The sequence below is a fragment of the Gobius niger genome (assembly GCF_951799975.1).
Source record: "Gobius niger genome assembly, chromosome: 1".
Taxonomy (NCBI): domain Eukaryota; kingdom Metazoa; phylum Chordata; class Actinopteri; order Gobiiformes; family Gobiidae; genus Gobius; species Gobius niger.
Window position 1 is genome coordinate 2,840,164 of NC_136852.1, and position 17,569 is coordinate 2,857,732.

Below are 17,569 nucleotides of genomic sequence, written 5' to 3' on the forward strand. Positions count from 1 at the left end.
AAAATCCCAACAAAAATTCAACAAAAATGTGACAAAAACCCAACAAAAATGTGACAAAAATTCAACAAAAATGTGACAAAAATGCGACAAAAATGTGACAAAAATTCAACAAAAATGTGACAAAAACCCAACAAAAATGTGACAAAAATTCAACAAAAATATGACAAAAATATGACAAAAATTCAACAAAAATGTGACAAAAATTCAACAAAAAAGTGACAAAAATTCAACAAAAAAGTGACAAAAAATAAATAAACAAAAAAGTGACAAAAACTCAACAAAAAAGTGACAAAAAAGTGACAAAAATTCAACAAAAAAGTGACAGAAATTCAGCAAAAAAGTGACAAAAACTCAAACAAAAAGTGACAAAAAAGTGACAAAAATTCAACAAAAAAATTATAAAAACTCAGCAAAAATGTGACCAAAAAAAAAACATACAAAAGGTGACACAACACAGCAACAACGCAAGGAAAAAGATCAGTTTTGTGGGTCTTAGCTTTCAAATGAGGTGTTACACAGGCCTATAGCCAAAGAGGGCAGAAGGCGGTTTAGGCGGGTGGTAAGAGGTTAATTTTACATAAACTACGAGTCATCTTTAGGAGCTTGTGGTCTTGAATTTCTCATTTCAAACTGTGCAGGAGCCCTACAGAGCCAATGTCCAGATGCCGTCAGTGAGTCCTGGCCCTGATCTGAACCAGGAAATGACTGAGACTCCACAGATTAAAGAGGAGCCAGAGGAACAGATCGTCAAACAGGAGGAAGAACAGCTGCCAGTGTAGGCTCCGCCCCTTTAAACATGTCACACATTTACCTCACACAAACTGACATTAGGTTTTAAATATATTTATGTTTAAATCATTTTTCAGGTCTGTCCCAGAGTCCAGTGCCGTCTGTGTGACGACAGAATCCTCACCGCTTCAACAGAGACAAACTGAGCACCGCGAGGAAACGCAGGGAGAGGACGTCAGCTCAGAGACACATTTCCATTTCGAGACTGAGGGACACAATGACTCGTCTGAAACTGACGACGACGACGACTGGGGGCCGTTCACGCGGATGGAGAGAGACGCTGTTCGAGACCGCGACAACCAAGTCCAGATCGCAGACGGAAGCACCAAACTGTCCCCCCAAAACACGTCTGCACCGGAGACCACCGTCCACAGCGGACACGCGTCAGGAGCCGATGCGGACGAGAGGAAGAAGCACCTGTGTCACGTTTGTAACAAGAGATTTGGCACAAAGCAGCAGCTACAAGCCCACCTCAGAGTCCACACAGGAGAGAAACCCTTCAGCTGCTCAATTTGTAAGAAGACCTTTACCCAAAAAAGCAGTTTAAATTTGCACACAAGGACACACACGGGTGACAAACCTTACAGCTGCTCTTTCTGTTCGAAAACATTTGCCCTAAAATTCACTCTAGATATACACACGAGAACACACACAGGGGAGAAACCTTACAGCTGTTCAGTGTGTTTGCAACGTTTTACACAACCCTCTCACCTCAGGAGTCATAATAGGATGCACACGGGGGAGAGACCTTACAGCTGTACAGTCTGTGAGAAAACATTTACCAGGAAGAATAATCTCAGATCACACATGAGCAGCACCCACACAACATGACTTCCTTAATGGTCTGTTATTTTCAGTTTCATTTGTTTTCATTCAGTTTATAAAGTTGACATTGTTTTATATTATTCAATGTATGTATAATTCAGACTTATTTATCAGAACCATTGGCCAAACATGCTGCACCTTCTGCTAAAAAAGTATTATTTACTAAAGTCGCTACTTCCGGAGTTAGCGTAGCATTTATCTCCGCTAACCCGGATGTTCTGGTTTTGGGGAATATGACTTTTATAACAGTAGGTTCAGCATTTTTGCTCATGGTTCTGATAAATAAGTCTGTTCAGTAACTCTCTGTTGAGCTTCACAAATATTGATTGTGGTTTCAAAGAGTTTTGTGTAGTTTCTCGCACATCTGTGGACCCGGGAGTCGAGCTATGACGTCACCACTGAACAAACGTGTAGGGCTGGGACAAAGTATCAGATCTGTAATGCCAAGTCTCGATGCTTTATGAAGAACCACAATAAAAATGGTAAATGGTCTCAACTTGTGTAGTGTTTTTCTACCTTTTCCAGGCCCAAAGCGCTTTACAGGAAAGGAACACTCACCCATTCGCTCACATTCATGCACCGATGTACTCAGGCACTGGAGGCAGGAGGGTGAAGTGTCTTGCCCAAGCACACAACAATAGTGTGTACCTGCGGGAGCTGGGATTCAAACCCCTGACCTTCCACGTGTAAACTTCGTAACGTTCATTGTGTCTACTTGTGTTACAGTATCACTTTTTGGGTTCATTTTGTCAGACACTCGGGTTAGAGATGTTGAAAATCTTTTACCTTTACATGTTTCAGCGCCATCTGCAGGCCGCCATCAGAAGCATCACCGGCGTGCGGTCACGTGTCACTTATCAGCTGTTTTCTACTTCCGAGGCGTGACCAGTCTGACGGCCACGCCCCCTGCCGCCCGGTGGATTCAGGGCGACAGAGGGTGTCATCACTGGAGGAGGGTGTCCCAGGTGTCACGGTTGCTGGTGTCGGTGCTCCGTTTCTTGATTTCTTTCCACCATCAACGGAGTTCGTGCTTTCATATCACTCCGCGCGTACGTAGCAGCGGACACTATCTCTGTCCCGTCACTGCGAGAGAAGTCGGGGGAATCGCTTGTGAAGTTAGCGGGAGTCCGACTTTCAACTTCACCACCATTTCCTCCAACTGCACCTTCATCTAAGGAGCTAGGCTAGCTACTAGCCTTGTTGCTTCTAGCCTAGCCAAACGTTGCCAAGCAACGCGCAAACTTTTGGGAACTATTTGTCGCGGAAGTCATTAAATAAACCTTTCGGCCTTCATAAAAGTGTACGAAGTTTATGTTGTGTGTGTTCAGTTTTCCCGATAATGACCAGCGTTCTATACATTATCCCTGACTTCTTAAACAGGAGTTCCTTCCGGTCCAGTAGAGGCGCTGTTTTCCACCATGTCAGCACATTCAACAACAACATTAGCCGCGCTTCCTTTCGTGGCTACACTTTTTCAAACCAGAAACATATTCATTTCTTTATGACGTTATTTGACTAAAAACAGTAAGTGTGGCCTTTTATTTCGCTTTGATTTGACTCAGTCTCTGTTGTTGCTGAATCCTCAGCGCTAATGTGATGCTAAAGCTAACGCGAGTGTTGTGGTTTATAGTTAGCTTTAGCGTTAGCAACAATGGAACAGGTTTAACAATATTTGCTTTGTTTTTATAAAATGAATACATGTGTAAAATATAAACTGAACACGTGCGGACATGTACAGAGGCCGCACAGTTTGGAACTCAAACTGTCTGTTTTAATATTTTTAAACAGAAAAATCCCTAAAACCTGAGCAAGAAAGTGTTCCTCGTGACCAAAGGATGTTTTTTTTTTTGTAGTTTTGCAGTATTGTATACATTTTATTTTCCTTCTTTTTATAGGGAAAAAACAACATAGCCAGGGGTATCCAAGACAAAACAACATAATAACCCAAATCAGCAGTCAGTGCGCATGCGCGGTAATGTTCTGGTCAAAGTTCACACCGACCCGCGGTGTCAACAAAGCCCATTAAAACCAGACTATCACAGTAGAACAACCGGCTTTAGTGACTCTTACGTCGCTTAAAGTTTCATCAGTCTGTGGAAGAGTTTTGTCATATTCACAAGTGCAATAAAGGAACCTCACAGTGTTGTATATGGAGCCATACGCACTCATCACATTTCCAGAAATGTAACTGATCTTGTTAAAGTTAAACTTTGTTTTCTTTGTTGTCTCTATTAAGGGCTAAAGCTTCAACACCTGTTTGAGTTCGGAAAAAAAATGTCTAAAAGCCAAACCCTGAGAGCTCTGGTGAATGAGCGTCTGGCTGCGGCGGCTGAGGAGATATTTGTGCTGATTGAAAGAACGATAGCGGAGTATGAGGAGGAACTGTGTCGCTCCAAAGAGGAGAACCAGAGGAAGCAGGAGCTCCTGGACAAGGTTCTGTACCCAAGAATCGTACTGGTCAGAGGGAATGTCCAGATCCCAACGAGTCCTGGCCCCGGTCTGAACCAGGAAATCACAGAGACTCTGAGGATTAAAGAGGAGCTAGAGGAACAGAGCGTCAAACAGGAGGAAGAGCAGCTGCCAGTGTAGGCTCCGCCCCTTTAAACATCACACATTTCACTCACACAAACTGTAGATTTTTAGATATGTTTATGCTTGATTAATTTTTCAGGTCTGTCCCAGAGTCCAGTGCTGTCTGTGTGAAGACTGAAGAGTCCTCACTGCTCCAACAAAGACAAACTGAGCACCGAGAGGAAACGCAGGGAGAGGACATCAGCTCAGAGACACATTTCCACTCAGAGACTGAGCTACACACTGAGTCTGACACTGATAATGCCGACAGTGAACCACACAGCCCTGCAGCTGCACAGATGGAGACAGAGACTGATGGAGACCACGACAACCAAGTCCAAATCAGAGACAGAAGCACCAAACGCTCCCCCCTAAACACGTCTGCACCGGAGACCACTGTCCACACTGGACACACGTCAGGAGCTGATGGAGCTGAGAGTAAGAACTTCCAGTGCCATGTTTGTAACAAGAGATTTCGGTCAAAACAGGGTTTACAAGCACACGTCAGAATTCACACAGGAGAGAGACCTTACAGCTGTTCAATCTGTCGGAAAACCTTTACCCAAAAAGGCAGTCTCATTTCACATTCAAGAATACACACAGGAGAGAAACCTTACAGCTGCTTTGTCTGTAAGAAAGTGTTCCCTACAAAAGGCAGGCAAGATTCACACACAAGAATTCACACAGGAAAACAGCAGGGGCCAATACTACTCTATGGGAGAAAATGGATGCTTTTTCTTCATCAATGTATGACCGTGATTGGCTTCAGACACCTGCCACATTATGTTTATGGCTGAAAGTCCTTTCTACTGACCAACATAAAACTCGTGGACGGCGTTCATAGAAAAGAGTTAGACATTAGTTTATATGAGCTGGCAGAGAAGACGATGAACTTGGAGACAGTTTTTGTTCGGTGTAGATTCCCCCAGTAATGACTGAGATATTAACCTCTTACCACCCGCCTAAACCGAATGCCTTCTGTCCTCTTTCACTATAGGCCTGTGTAACACCTCATTTGAAAGCTAAGACCCACAAAACTGATCTTTTTCCTTGCGTTGTTGCTGTGTTGTGTCACCTTTTTTTCATGTTTTTTTTTTTTGGCATTTTTTGTTGCGTTTACATCCTTGTTTTCTTCTCATTTTTTGTGGCTGTTTTGGTGCTTTTTCCCCCAAGAAGCTTTTTGATTTGGGATTGGAGAAAATGGGATCCGTCCAGGTGGGAGTTAAGAGGTTAACCAAAAACTAAGACAAAAAAATCTTGCCCTCCACCTCAATTTTAAAGGGACTATACAGAGTTTGAAAATGTTCAAATGAAGTATTTTCCTCCCCCTACATGTAGAATGAGCTCAGACCTGTTCACCACAACTGCCTGCATAAAATGGCCAACTTGCATCTAGTCCCTTTAAAGGATCTATATCCTGCTATTTTAGCCATTCCAAAGTTAAGTACAGGCATTTATATGATATATTGTACCTCTACCATTATGGAGCACTAATTTTTGTGATAAATATAAGTGTTTTCAGGAGGTATTTTTCAAACCCGGAAGACACAACGCTTCGATTCAGTTAACTCCGCCCCCTCTCTCCGCACATACTTTACCGTAATATAAATAAACAACAATAAGTGAAATTGCTTCACGATGCAGTTATAAAGAGTTGACATCAGCAACACAGCTTCATAAATGGCTAACACACATGCTAATATGCTAACACACATGCTAATATGCTAACACACAAGCTAACCCGCGTTTGGACTGACTCACCCTCTGGTCCATCGCTTTTTACATTGTGGGACTCGCGTTGGTTATAAAAGTTAATCCACTTTGGTTCAGTCGAAGGTTCACCAAACATTCATCAGTGACAGTCACAGAAAAACACTATTTTGGTGATAGTCGCTGAATCCCAGAGAAAAAAAACAAAAAGGTTGAATAAACTCCGTAGCCAAACGCGCTTCTTTTTCTCCGTGACATTATCGTTAGGTAAGAATAAAGAACAGGTGTGTCCAGTTATAACGAGCTCCATCTTCAGCTGCAGCGCAAACATGACTGATCTGTTCAGACGCGATGTGTTTGTTTTGGCCTCAGCTGACCTGGAAGCACCTCGGGCACATCCTTTTTATTATTTTTTTCCCTTTTTTTTTCTCTTTGCATCTCTCTTACGACAAAAATAATGAAAAGGCTGTTTTACAAATTATAATCTGTCTGTAAGCATAGAATTAAGACATTACATTACAGACGTCGAGCACTTCCGTTCCGCTGTGACGACACAACTGAACACTCAGTCGTTCACCAGGAGAGGGCGGAGCCTCAGAGAGCAGGATTCAGGAGGATTACTGAGAGCTGCGTGAATGAAGCCACAAACCACTCTGGGGGTGTTTTTGATAAGGAAATAGCAGAACAACATGGCTAAAAGCTCCAAAAAGTCGATTTTGCATGATATAGGACCTTTAAACAATAGGCTCTTTAGAATGTTGTGATCTCACATGAACGCCACCTATTATAAAGCATCTTAAATACAAAAACATCAGTTGTTTCCTTTCATTCGGTCAATAATTGTGAATAATTGTAAAAACGCAGTATTTTCTCTCACAATAATCATGGATCAAAAAATGTAAATGGCGACACCCGAGCCCGATAGCTCTGTTTTTATTATGGGTGAGGGTTGTCTAAACTTGAATGGTTGGCATGTTTAAAGGTCTAATGAAGTTCTTGAGTTTTTTCTGTAAAGCACTTTGGTCAGCCAATGTGTTAAAGTGTTATAGAATAAGCTTTCAGTCTGTACATCCCACTGGCATATCAATAAACTAATGTTTAACACTAAGACTTTCTTTACATTCCGTTTATATTGTGCGTTTAACCTCTTAACTCCCGCCTGAGCCGAGAGCATTTTCTCCAGTTCAGCTTTACCCAAATCCTGTAGGCCAGTGGAACGCCTCATTTGAAAGCTAAGACCTACAAAACTCATCTAAATGGATCTTTTTCCTCACGTCATCAGATTTTTTTCCATCTTTTTTTTTTGGGGGGGGGGGTTCAACTCATTTTGTAGATTTTTTGTCATTTTTTGTCTATTTTTTGTCCATTTTTTGTCTCTTTTTGTCATTTTTTGTCACATCTTCATCATTGTTTTCATCTCCTCCTTTCGTCTCCTCATCCCACTTACCTCCAGCAGCAGCCTCCTCTGCCCACTTACCTCCAGCAGCAGCCTCCTCTGCCCACTTACCTCCAGCAGCAGTCTCCTCAGCCCACTTACCTCCAGCAGCAGTCTCCTCATCCCACTTACCTCCAGCAGCAGTCTCCTCATCCCACTTACCTCCAGCAGCAGTCTCCTCATCCCACTTACCTCCAGCAGCAGTCTCCTCATCCCACTTACCTCCAGCAGCAGTCTCCTCATCCCACTTACCTCCAGCAGCAGTCTCCTCATCCCACTTACCTCCAGCAGCAGTCTCCTCACCCCACTTACCTCCAGCAGCAGTCTCCTCACCCCACTTACCTCCAGCAGCAGTCTCCTCAGTCCACTTACCTCCAGCAGCAGTCTCCTCATCCCACTTACCTCCAGCAGCAGTCTCCTCAGCCCACTTACCTCGAGCAGCAGTCTCCTCACCCCACTTACCTCCAGCAGCAGTCTCCTCATCCCACTTACCTCCAGCAGCAGTCTCCTCATCCCACTTACCTCCAGCAGCAGTCTCCTCTGCCCTGCTCCATTCTGCTCCAGGCTCATCTGCTCACCTTCATCCTGAGCCAGGTCCATCCACAGGCCACACCAGTCACGATGTAAGTATCTGAACACGTTTACTTGACATGAGCATTCATAATTTGTCAATTCTTAAATAAGTTGCACTTTACTTTATTAATCTCTGTAGAGAAATAACAAAGAATTCCTCGAGGTAAAGATTGAATACAGTAGATTGAAATGGAATGCTGTTGATATTTTAATGTGCTTTGTAGGACTCTGTGGGACCTGACAATGCGGAGGGATTCAGAGCAGTTCAGGACCTGGCAGAATACCTGTTCTGTCTGAAAGACCACAGCCTGGCTTTGACGAGGGAGGAGTCTGCCCACATTATTGCCCTTTGGAAGCGCTTGTCTGATTTTGACCCAAAAAAAACTAAATATCCCAGGCGATATCAGGACAGCCTCCCAAAGGGTAGATTCAGAGCAACAAAAAAAGATGTTGCACCTGGTGTGGAGAGCACAAAACGGTATTACTTAATTATTAATTATGGAGTTAGTATAGTTTCTACTTACCTGACTATTTTAAGTTGTGTTTATCACTTTTTTAGAGCCTTTGCAGCAGGAAAGAGTCCTGCACAATGGCCTGATTGCAATCGAGTGTGTGAGGCACTTTTTGTCAAGCTATGTGCAGAGTATCCTGGTCCCCGGAGTTTAGAGGGAGTCAGAAAGGAGAGATGGAGCCTCATCATGTTGGCCTACCGCCATATCCGGCAAATTATTTTAAATAATTGCAAGGTGATGGAGGAGACGACTATTCAGCTGCCAGAAGTTAATACAGCAACAATTTCAAGTTGGTGCGTTTCCACCTTTGCATCTTTTTTCCCTTATTCTGTATTTTTTCTATTCATTTTCAGCAATGATGAATGATAAAGTTGTTTTATATTATACATGTTAAATAATAACATTCATCTGTGTTAGGTACCGCACTAGAGAGAGGCAGCATGAGCGGGCTGTTTTAAATCAGGGAATCAAGGCTCCGGGCGGCATTTCCACCAGCTCCGAGAGCCTGCCATCTGCAGTGGAGGTGAAGGGAAAGCTCTGCACGCCTTCTGGCAGTGAGGAAGATCTTCATCGTTTCATGCTCCCGCCTAACACTGCAGGGATGGCCCAACTGAAAAGGAGGCGCATAGTACCTCCACCTGCACCCCTTCAGCAACAAACAGCTTCCACACCCTTCTTTCTTGCACCCAGCTTGCCGCCCGCCGCCCAGAGTCTACAGCCAAACCACCAGCGCACTGCACCAACCCCACGCCCCCTACTGCCTGCGCCTCTCGTCCGACCTCTGCTGCCTGCCCAAAGCACTTCAGTCACTGCCCAGCCTCTGTTCCCCGTCCAAAGCACTATCCTCATCACTACCCAGCCTCTACAGCAAGTCCCTGCCACACCACCATTTCTAATCAGGCCAAGCCCACTTCCCTCTTCTTCTCTGGCACAGGTTTCCTCTACACCTGTGGATGTGCCTTACACCACACAATGGAGCAGAAAAAAGAAATTACAGGAGGAGGAACAGGGAAGGAAAAAAAGAAAATATGTGCGAAAAACAGACAAAATAAAGTGCCATCAGTGTAGCAAGGAGCGTGACACTGCCACCCACCACCAGTACTTTGGAAACTGGTATTGCCAGGCCACAGCCAAAGAAACGTTTACTGAGTGGAAAAAGACACTTGAAGAACGAGGATATGGTAGAAAAAAAGATTCTACAGACCCTTAAGGCAACTTCTAGTAGGGCTCGGATGATCCACTTTTGTCACGATCTGACACGCATCACAATACTCAGGGGCCGATCCGATACATATTGCAAAGTAATTATTATAAGTAACATGTTAGCCATAAAATGTGTAAAAATCTATGTGTTCAAGCAGCAAAAATATACGCACATCACCAGGTGCAAGGCTACTATGGGGTGTCATTGGGGCCTCAAGCATCGTCACCTCCACCAGCGGCTTGTTTTCCTCTGGCTCATCCACCTGTGCCCCCCTCAGCCCTGCACAATCCACCGACATTCTCCTCAGCCGACTTACCTCCAGCAGCAGTCTCCTCACCCACTTACCTCCAGCAGCAGTCTCCTCACCCACTTACCTCCAGCAGCAGTCTCCTCACCCACTTACCTCCAGCAGCAGTCTCCTCACCCACTTACCTCCAGCAGTAGTCTCCTCAGCCGACTTACCTCCAGCAGCAGTCTCCTCAGCCGACTTACCTCCAGCAGCAGTCTCCTCACCCACTTACCTCCAGCAGCAGTCTCCTCACCCACTTACCTCCAGCAGCAGTCTCCTCACCCACTTACCTCCAGCAGTAGTCTCATCAGCCCAGTCTCCTCAGCCGACTTACCTCCAGCAGCAGTCTCCTCAGCCGACTTACCTCCAGCAGCAGTCTCCTCACCCACTTACCTCCAGCAGTAGTCTCATCAGCCCAGTCTCCTCACCCACTTACCTCCAGCAGTAGTCTCATCAGCCCAGTCTCCTCACCCACTTACCTCCAGCAGCAGTCTCCTCACCCACTTACCTCCAGCAGCAGTCTCCTCAGCCACTTACCTCCAGCAGTAGTCTCATCAGCCCAGTCTCCTCAGCCGACTTACCTCCAGCAGCAGTCTCCTCACCCACTTACCTCCAGCAGCAGTCTCCTCACCCACTTACCTCCAGCAGCAGTCTCCTCACCCACTTACCTCCAGCAGCAGTCTCCTCACCCACTTACCTCCAGCAGCAGTCTCCTCACCCACTTACCTCCAGCAGCAGTCTCCTCACCCACTTACCTCCAGCAGTAGTCTCATCAGCCCAGTCTCCTCAGCCGACTTACCTCCAGCAGCAGTCTCCTCAGCCGACTTACCTCCAGCAGCAGTCTCCTCACCCACTTACCTCCAGCAGCAGTCTCCTCACCCACTTACCTCCAGCAGTAGTCTCATCAGCCCAGTCTCCTCAGCCGACTTACCTCCAGCAGCAGTCTCCTCAGCCGACTTACCTCCAGCAGCAGTCTCCTCACCCACTTACCTCCAGCAGCAGTCTCCTCACCCACTTACCTCCAGCAGTAGTCTCATCAGCCCAGTCTCCTCAGCCGACTTACCTCCAGCAGTAGTCTCCTCACCCACTTACCTCCAGCAGCAGTCTCCTCACCCACTTACCTCCAGCAGCAGTCTCCTCACCCACTTACCTCCAGCAGCAGTCTCCTCACCCACTTACCTCCAGCAGCAGTCTCCTCACCCACTTACCTCCAGCAGTAGTCTCATCAGCCCAGTCTCCTCACCCACTTACCTCCAGCAGCAGTCTCCTCAGCCACTTACGGAAGCTAGAAGGGCCATGTTCTAGTTCTATAATTTGTTGTTGTTTTGCTGTTCAAATTGCACTTTGTGAACTTTTTAACGATTGCACTATATTGTTTTTGACCATTTTTATATTTTATTTTTATGTTTCAGTTGTATCTCTGTCTGTTTTTGAATATTTATGTCTGTTTCTTTGTGTTGCTGCTTTTTTAATTGCATGTTTACATTTGTTTTAAATAAACCTTCGTGCCGTTTTATTGGGTTGTTTTTCCATTGTCAACCAATTCCATGTATAACACCTCAAATTACATAAGAGTTAATTAATTCAAAATAAAGCAATGACGCAAATGGTTATAATTAATTCCATTTGTCTCCATCTGGTGGCTCTGAGCCGCTACTTTTCTCAATGAAGCTATCCTTTAAATAAGCTACATAAAAACTGGTATAGCATTCAAACACTTTCTTTCATTGAACATGTATTTAGAATACTACTTTAGCGTAATTGTTTTCAGGTACAGTTAGGCTACTTTAATTTGAGAATATTGTGGTCATACCGCCTTTTCTATGCCCAATCCCGTCAGATCTTGGAAGCTAAGCAGGGAAGGGCCTGGTCGGTACTTGGATGGGAGACCGTTTGGTAACACCAGGAAGCCTAGCGAATGTAGTGAGTGAGTGAGTGGTTGGTGGTGGTCGGAGGGGCCGATGGCACAGACTGGTTGCCTCGCTTCCGTCAGTCTACCCCAGGGCAGCTGTGGCTATAATAGTAGCTTACCACCACCGAGTATGGAGTGAACGAATAGTGCAATGTAAAGCGTCTTTGAGTGTCCAGAAAAGCGCTATATAAAACCAATGCATTATTATTATTATTAATATACTTACTAAAATCAATGGAATACATCAAAATACTCCATCTTATATTTTAGCTTCATATTGCACAGCATTGTAAACAAAGAACTTGATGGCCTGTTTATCCCCTAAAATGAAATGACTATTTTTTTTTTAAAACCCTCTATATGCAAGTTAATGCAAATGTGTGCCATATGATCTGCTCCTGTGCATTTGCGTTTTAGAATTAAAAAAAAAGAAGAAAAATTGCGTTTTAGAATTCCTGCTTAATGGTAGGCTATATGTAAAATGTGTAGCCTACATGTGTGTAATTATACATAGCCTATATATAGCAAATCAAGGTGAAAGAATTCAGATTACAGTTGTATTGGACAAATTATGGAAGCCCGTTTCCGCCATGTTAAAAAAATAAAAGCCCAACAGGAAGTCGAAATTTCGAGATTTAAACTCGTAATTTCGAGATTTAAACTCGAAATTACGAGTTTTAAACTCGTAATTTCGAGATTTAAAAGTCGTAATTTTGAGATTTAAACTCGAAATTACGACTTTTAAAACTCGTAATTTCGAGATTTAAACTCGTAGTATGAGTTTAAATCTCGAAATTACGGGTTTAAATCGTAATTTGGGCAGTCTCAGCAGAGATGCCCAAACGTCCCGATCCACACACACCTCCTCCAGCTGTTCTGACCCCGAGGCGACACCAGGCCAGCTCGGAGACATAGTCCCACCACCGTGTCCTGGGTCTTCCACAAGGCCTTGTCCCACTAGGACATGCCTGGAACACCTCCCGCGGGAGGCGACCAGGAGGCATCCGGAACAGATGCCCGAGCCACCTCAGCTGCTCCTTTCGACGTGAAGGAGCAGCGACTCTACTCCGAGCTCCTCTCGGGTAACTGAGCTCCTCACCCGATTTATTGTGGTATTGTGCGCTATTAACAGTATCGATACCTCTACAAAGGAGCTACGGCCTTGGCGCAGTGGTTAGCGCTCACACCTCACAGCTGGAAGGTCCTGGGTTTGATTCCCACCTGGACAGGGCCTTTCTGTGTGGAGTTGGCATGTTCTCTCCGTGTTGGCGTAGGTTTCCTCCAGGTACTCCGGAACCCCTCCCACTAAAAACATGTACAATAGATTCCGCCCTGTGGCCAGGACTCCCCTGAAATAGAGATTCTTAATCTGAGTGGGACTATCCTAGTTAAATAAAGGTCAATAAAAATAAAAATAATAACTCTCACCATGAAACACCTAAAAGAACAGGCACCAAAGTTCTCAGCTTTGGTGCACCGCCCCCAAAGTGAAGTGTTTGTGTCTTACAAAGAGACGCTGCTGGAGACACTTGTGTGTTCTGGAAGCAGTCGACTACTAAACAAAAACACAGACGCTTCATTTCTACTTTTTAAACGACGTGTTTATAACAGTGTCTTGGTAAGATTATGTCTGGTGGAACTAAGGCTGTAGACTATTTGTTGATTAAAAATAATAAAATAAAAATAATAATAATAACAAGAAGAAGAAGAAGAAGAAGAAGAAGAAGAAGAAGAAGAAGAAGAAGAAGAAGATTGCTGCCATCAATAGCTTAGCAGTACCAGTGGTTACCTATAGCTTTGGTATAGTATCTTGGACAAAGCAGGATGTAAAGAATATGGATAATAAAACCAGAAAACAATGCATGGACTTCTTAATCTATAATAGAAAACGCTATCTCAATGGCCGACGCCTGGGCGCCGCCATTTTTATTTCCCATACCGACTTTGAAGCTAAGCAGGGACGGGCCTGGTTAGAACTGGGATGGGAGACCGTTTGGGAACACCAGGAAGCCTGGCGACAGTCGTGACTGTGTGCGTGGTTGGTGGTGGGGGCTGAGGTGCGCAGTGGACTGAATGAATACTGCAACCAATTGTACACCGACGAGCGTCTGGAAAAGCGCTATATAAGACTTGCCATGTTCATTTCCCAACAATCCGCGGCCGGCCCCCACGTGACCGTCCCACCGGCCGCGGGCATTGGACACGGGTCCATATGGACCGCGGTGCTGCTGTCCGAGGACAACCCGCCGTCACAACAACGCGAGTGCACGAGATCTGACTGCCGTGCGTGTGCCCGCATCCAAACAGGGCGATGTGTGTCATCGTCACTCACCGCTAACCTGCAGCTGTAGACGCTCCGCACAGGTACAGTTACCTCCTCCAAAACACATCTGCGTCTCTTTGTTTACGTCTCTCCTGCAGTGACCGAGGCTGTGGTTCGTTATAGATCCAGTGCTGCGTCATGTCAGAGCGCACACAAATGCGTAAGATCAAATCCTGGCCATATTCGGTCTCCAAAGTTATGTCTCCGAAAAAAAGTACACGCAGAAACAAGAGCTTCAAATGAAACGCGCTGCTCCGAGAGCTTCAGCCTCCGTGTGCAGAAAGTGAAAGTGAAACTACCACTTAACGAGCGCATGGCCTGCACTGTAGCGTTTTTTTTAATTTTTTTTTTTTTTTTTTACTTTGCTGCTGTACCATTTCTTCTCTATTTTTCCTTCCCTCCTTTACATTCTATAAAGCGGCTTTGAAAGCATTGCCAATTGTATTCTAAGGATATAAATACTGTCTAATAAAAAACAACGTATTCTTTTTTAGATTGCACTTACACCGTGATGCACCAAACCCCGTCTCCTGCACCGTGAACCGAACCGTGACAGCTGAACCCCTAATATTAATCCATAGGCCTACATGTTCCACTGTCTCTTGAATTCTATTCCCTGAGTTTATGGAACATATTGTCGTTGTAGTATATACGAAAGGAGTACAGGTGCATCACACACTCCAATTGCAGTTTGTTTGAAATTATTTTTAGCATTCATTATTTTACACATTTGTAGTGGCCATAGTTTTAGGAATGGGTTGGGAACCACTGGTCTACTTACTGCGGGTCTACAGCTATTCTGACTGACGGGTTATAGGGACTATACTGGACATTTCTGTGTAATAACTCTTAATCTCTGAATATCAAATGTGGAGACTAGCGAGGCCCGGCCAAAGGCCGGGTCTCAGCTAGTAAAAAAAATAAAATAAAAAATAAATCAATAAATAATAATAATAATAATAATAATAATAATAATAATAATAATAATAATAATAATAATAATAATAATCTTTTAAGAGGACAAACCATTGTTTTAATTAATACATTTGTTTTATTTCCATCTTCTTAAACAGGAGTTCCTTCCGGTCCAGTAGAGGCGCTGTTTTCCTCCATCTCAGCACATTCAACAACAACATTAGCCGCGCTTCCTTTCGTGGCTACACTTTAGCAAACCAGAAACATATTCATTTCTTTATGGCGTTATTTGAAAAAATACCGTAAGTGTGGCCTTTTATTTCGCTTTGATTTCGACTCAGTCTCTGTTGTTGCTGAATCCTCAGCGCTAATGTGATGCTAAAGCTAACGCTAGTGTTGTGGTTTATAGATAGCTTTAGCGTTAGCAACAATGCTAACGTTACTGCGCGTCATTAAGAACGAATGAATACATGTGTAAAATATAAACTGACCACGTGCGGACATGTACAGAGGTGTGGAACTCAAACTGTCTGTTTTAATCTTTTTAAACAGAAAAATCCCTAAAACCTGAGCAAGGAAGTGTTCCTCGTGACCAAAGGATGTTTTATTTTATTTTTTTATTGTAGTTTTGCAGTATAGAGTTCGGCAATGTCCACAGTTACCATGGAGATCTGCCATCTTTGCAGCTGTTAGCATACATTTCCATAGACTAACATTAGCTAAAAACAGTATAAAAAGTCGCTTAAAGTTTCATCAGTCTATGGAAGAGTTTTGTCATATTCACGAGTTAAATAAAGGAGGAACCTCACAGTGTTGTATATGGAGCCATACGCACTCATCACATATCCAGAAATGTAGCTGATCTTGTTAAAGTTAAACTTTGTTTTCTTTGTTGTCTCTATTAAGGGCTAAAGCTTCAACACCTGTTTGAGTTTGAAAAAAATGTCTAAAAGCCAAACGCTGAGAGCTCTGGTGAATGAGCGTTTGGCTGCGGCGGCTGAGGAGATATTTGTGCTGATTGAAAGAACGATAGTGGAGTATGAGGAGGAACTGTGTCGCTCCAGAGAGGAGAACCAGAGGAAACAGGAGCTCCTGGACCAGGTTCTGTACCCAAAGATCGTACTGGTCAGAGGGAATGTCCAGATCCCATCAACGAGTCCTGGCCCCGATCTAAACCAGGAGATCACAGAGACTCCGCAGATTGAAGAGGAGCCGGAGGAGCCAGAGGAACAGATCGTCAAACAGGAGGAAGAGCAGCTGCCAGTGTAGGCTCCGCCTCTTTAAACATGTCACACATTTCACTCACACAAACTGTAGATCTTTAGATATGTTTATTAGGGGTGTAACGACACATTTTTTGACCGATACGATACGTATCGATTTGAGGCCAAACGATTCAATATAAAACGCTATATCTTTTTTTTTTGGACCGATACGATTCGAGCGATACAGTGGATTTTCGATACCATATTCGATACTTTTAACACTGGATTTTCAGCAAATCAAGCAATAATTATTACAAGTAACTGAACATAATTACAACAGAAGCATTTGCTCTGGATTTTATTGAAGAATTCACTTCAGATTTGCTGATTGTTGAATCAAACAGTGGACAAAATACACTCACAAAAGTGCATTAACAGCTGAGATAAAGAGCTGTATATATATTTTAGCTACAGCATAATCTTCAGTTTATTTTCAGTTAGAGCCAGTGCTGGTGGGACCTTTAACCTTTAACCTTAAGACCTCTCTTCTTTTGGCTTTACATCTTCTTGAGTGAAGCCCCCAAATACAGCTTATGCAGCCTTTCAGTGAGTGGGACAGGACAAACAAAGGGCCGCTGTCACATGACAAGTTACCTAAAGTCACCTGGGTGTCACTGCATGATTCTGACCGTCACGTCTCACACACAGACACTGTCGTGTATATGTTTGGACTCTGAACGCAGAGCGCCTCATCCTCACTACAACTTCTGTGAACAACAATGCCAACAAAATACAACACGAGCAGCATCACCAGAGCCAAAAGCAACAACACCCAGATATAACCAGACTGCTTTTGACTTTCCACCAGTTTCTCTCATAAATAGAGTTATCAGGCACCTCCAGTTCATCCATGGCCTGAAATGCTACGACAGACTTCAAACTTTGATCCACAGGCCCAGGCCCTGCAGGCTCGTTCATTTTACAATCACCACGTCTTACAATGTAACATCTAAAAATCATATAAGACAAAAGGATCTGTGTTCACTCAGCTTTAGACCCGAAACAGAACTTTTTCTCTCACCTGGCTGCTGCTGTGAGGAGCTTTCCTTCGTTTCCGCCGATGTGGAGGCTCTTGTAAACGCGTGATTGTCAGGCTGCCGTTAGATTTCCCGTGGCATTTACACAGTCGACCACCAGCGACCCGTTGTCTGATGATTATCATCTTTCTTGCAAAACAAAACGCTTCCTCGATGAACGCGCTCAACGTGCTTCTGACGTAGCTCCCCTGTGGCTACTGGAGCTGCAG

The 17,569-nt window shown here is 44.2% G+C and overlaps 1 protein-coding gene across 1 annotated transcript in view; it reads left to right on the forward strand.

The window, feature by feature from the left end:
• The first annotated feature begins 658 nt into the window (after positions 1 to 658).
• The window catches only part of LOC306976350 (uncharacterized protein), an 87,247-nt gene continuing 70,336 nt past the window's right edge, over positions 659 to 17,569 (forward strand). The window contains exons 1-2 of the transcript XR_013793765.1: positions 659 to 775; positions 4,286 to 4,867. The gene's annotated coding sequence lies outside the window, so the exon portion shown is untranslated. Of the gene's footprint in view, positions 776 to 4,285 lie in introns of the transcript that reaches the window.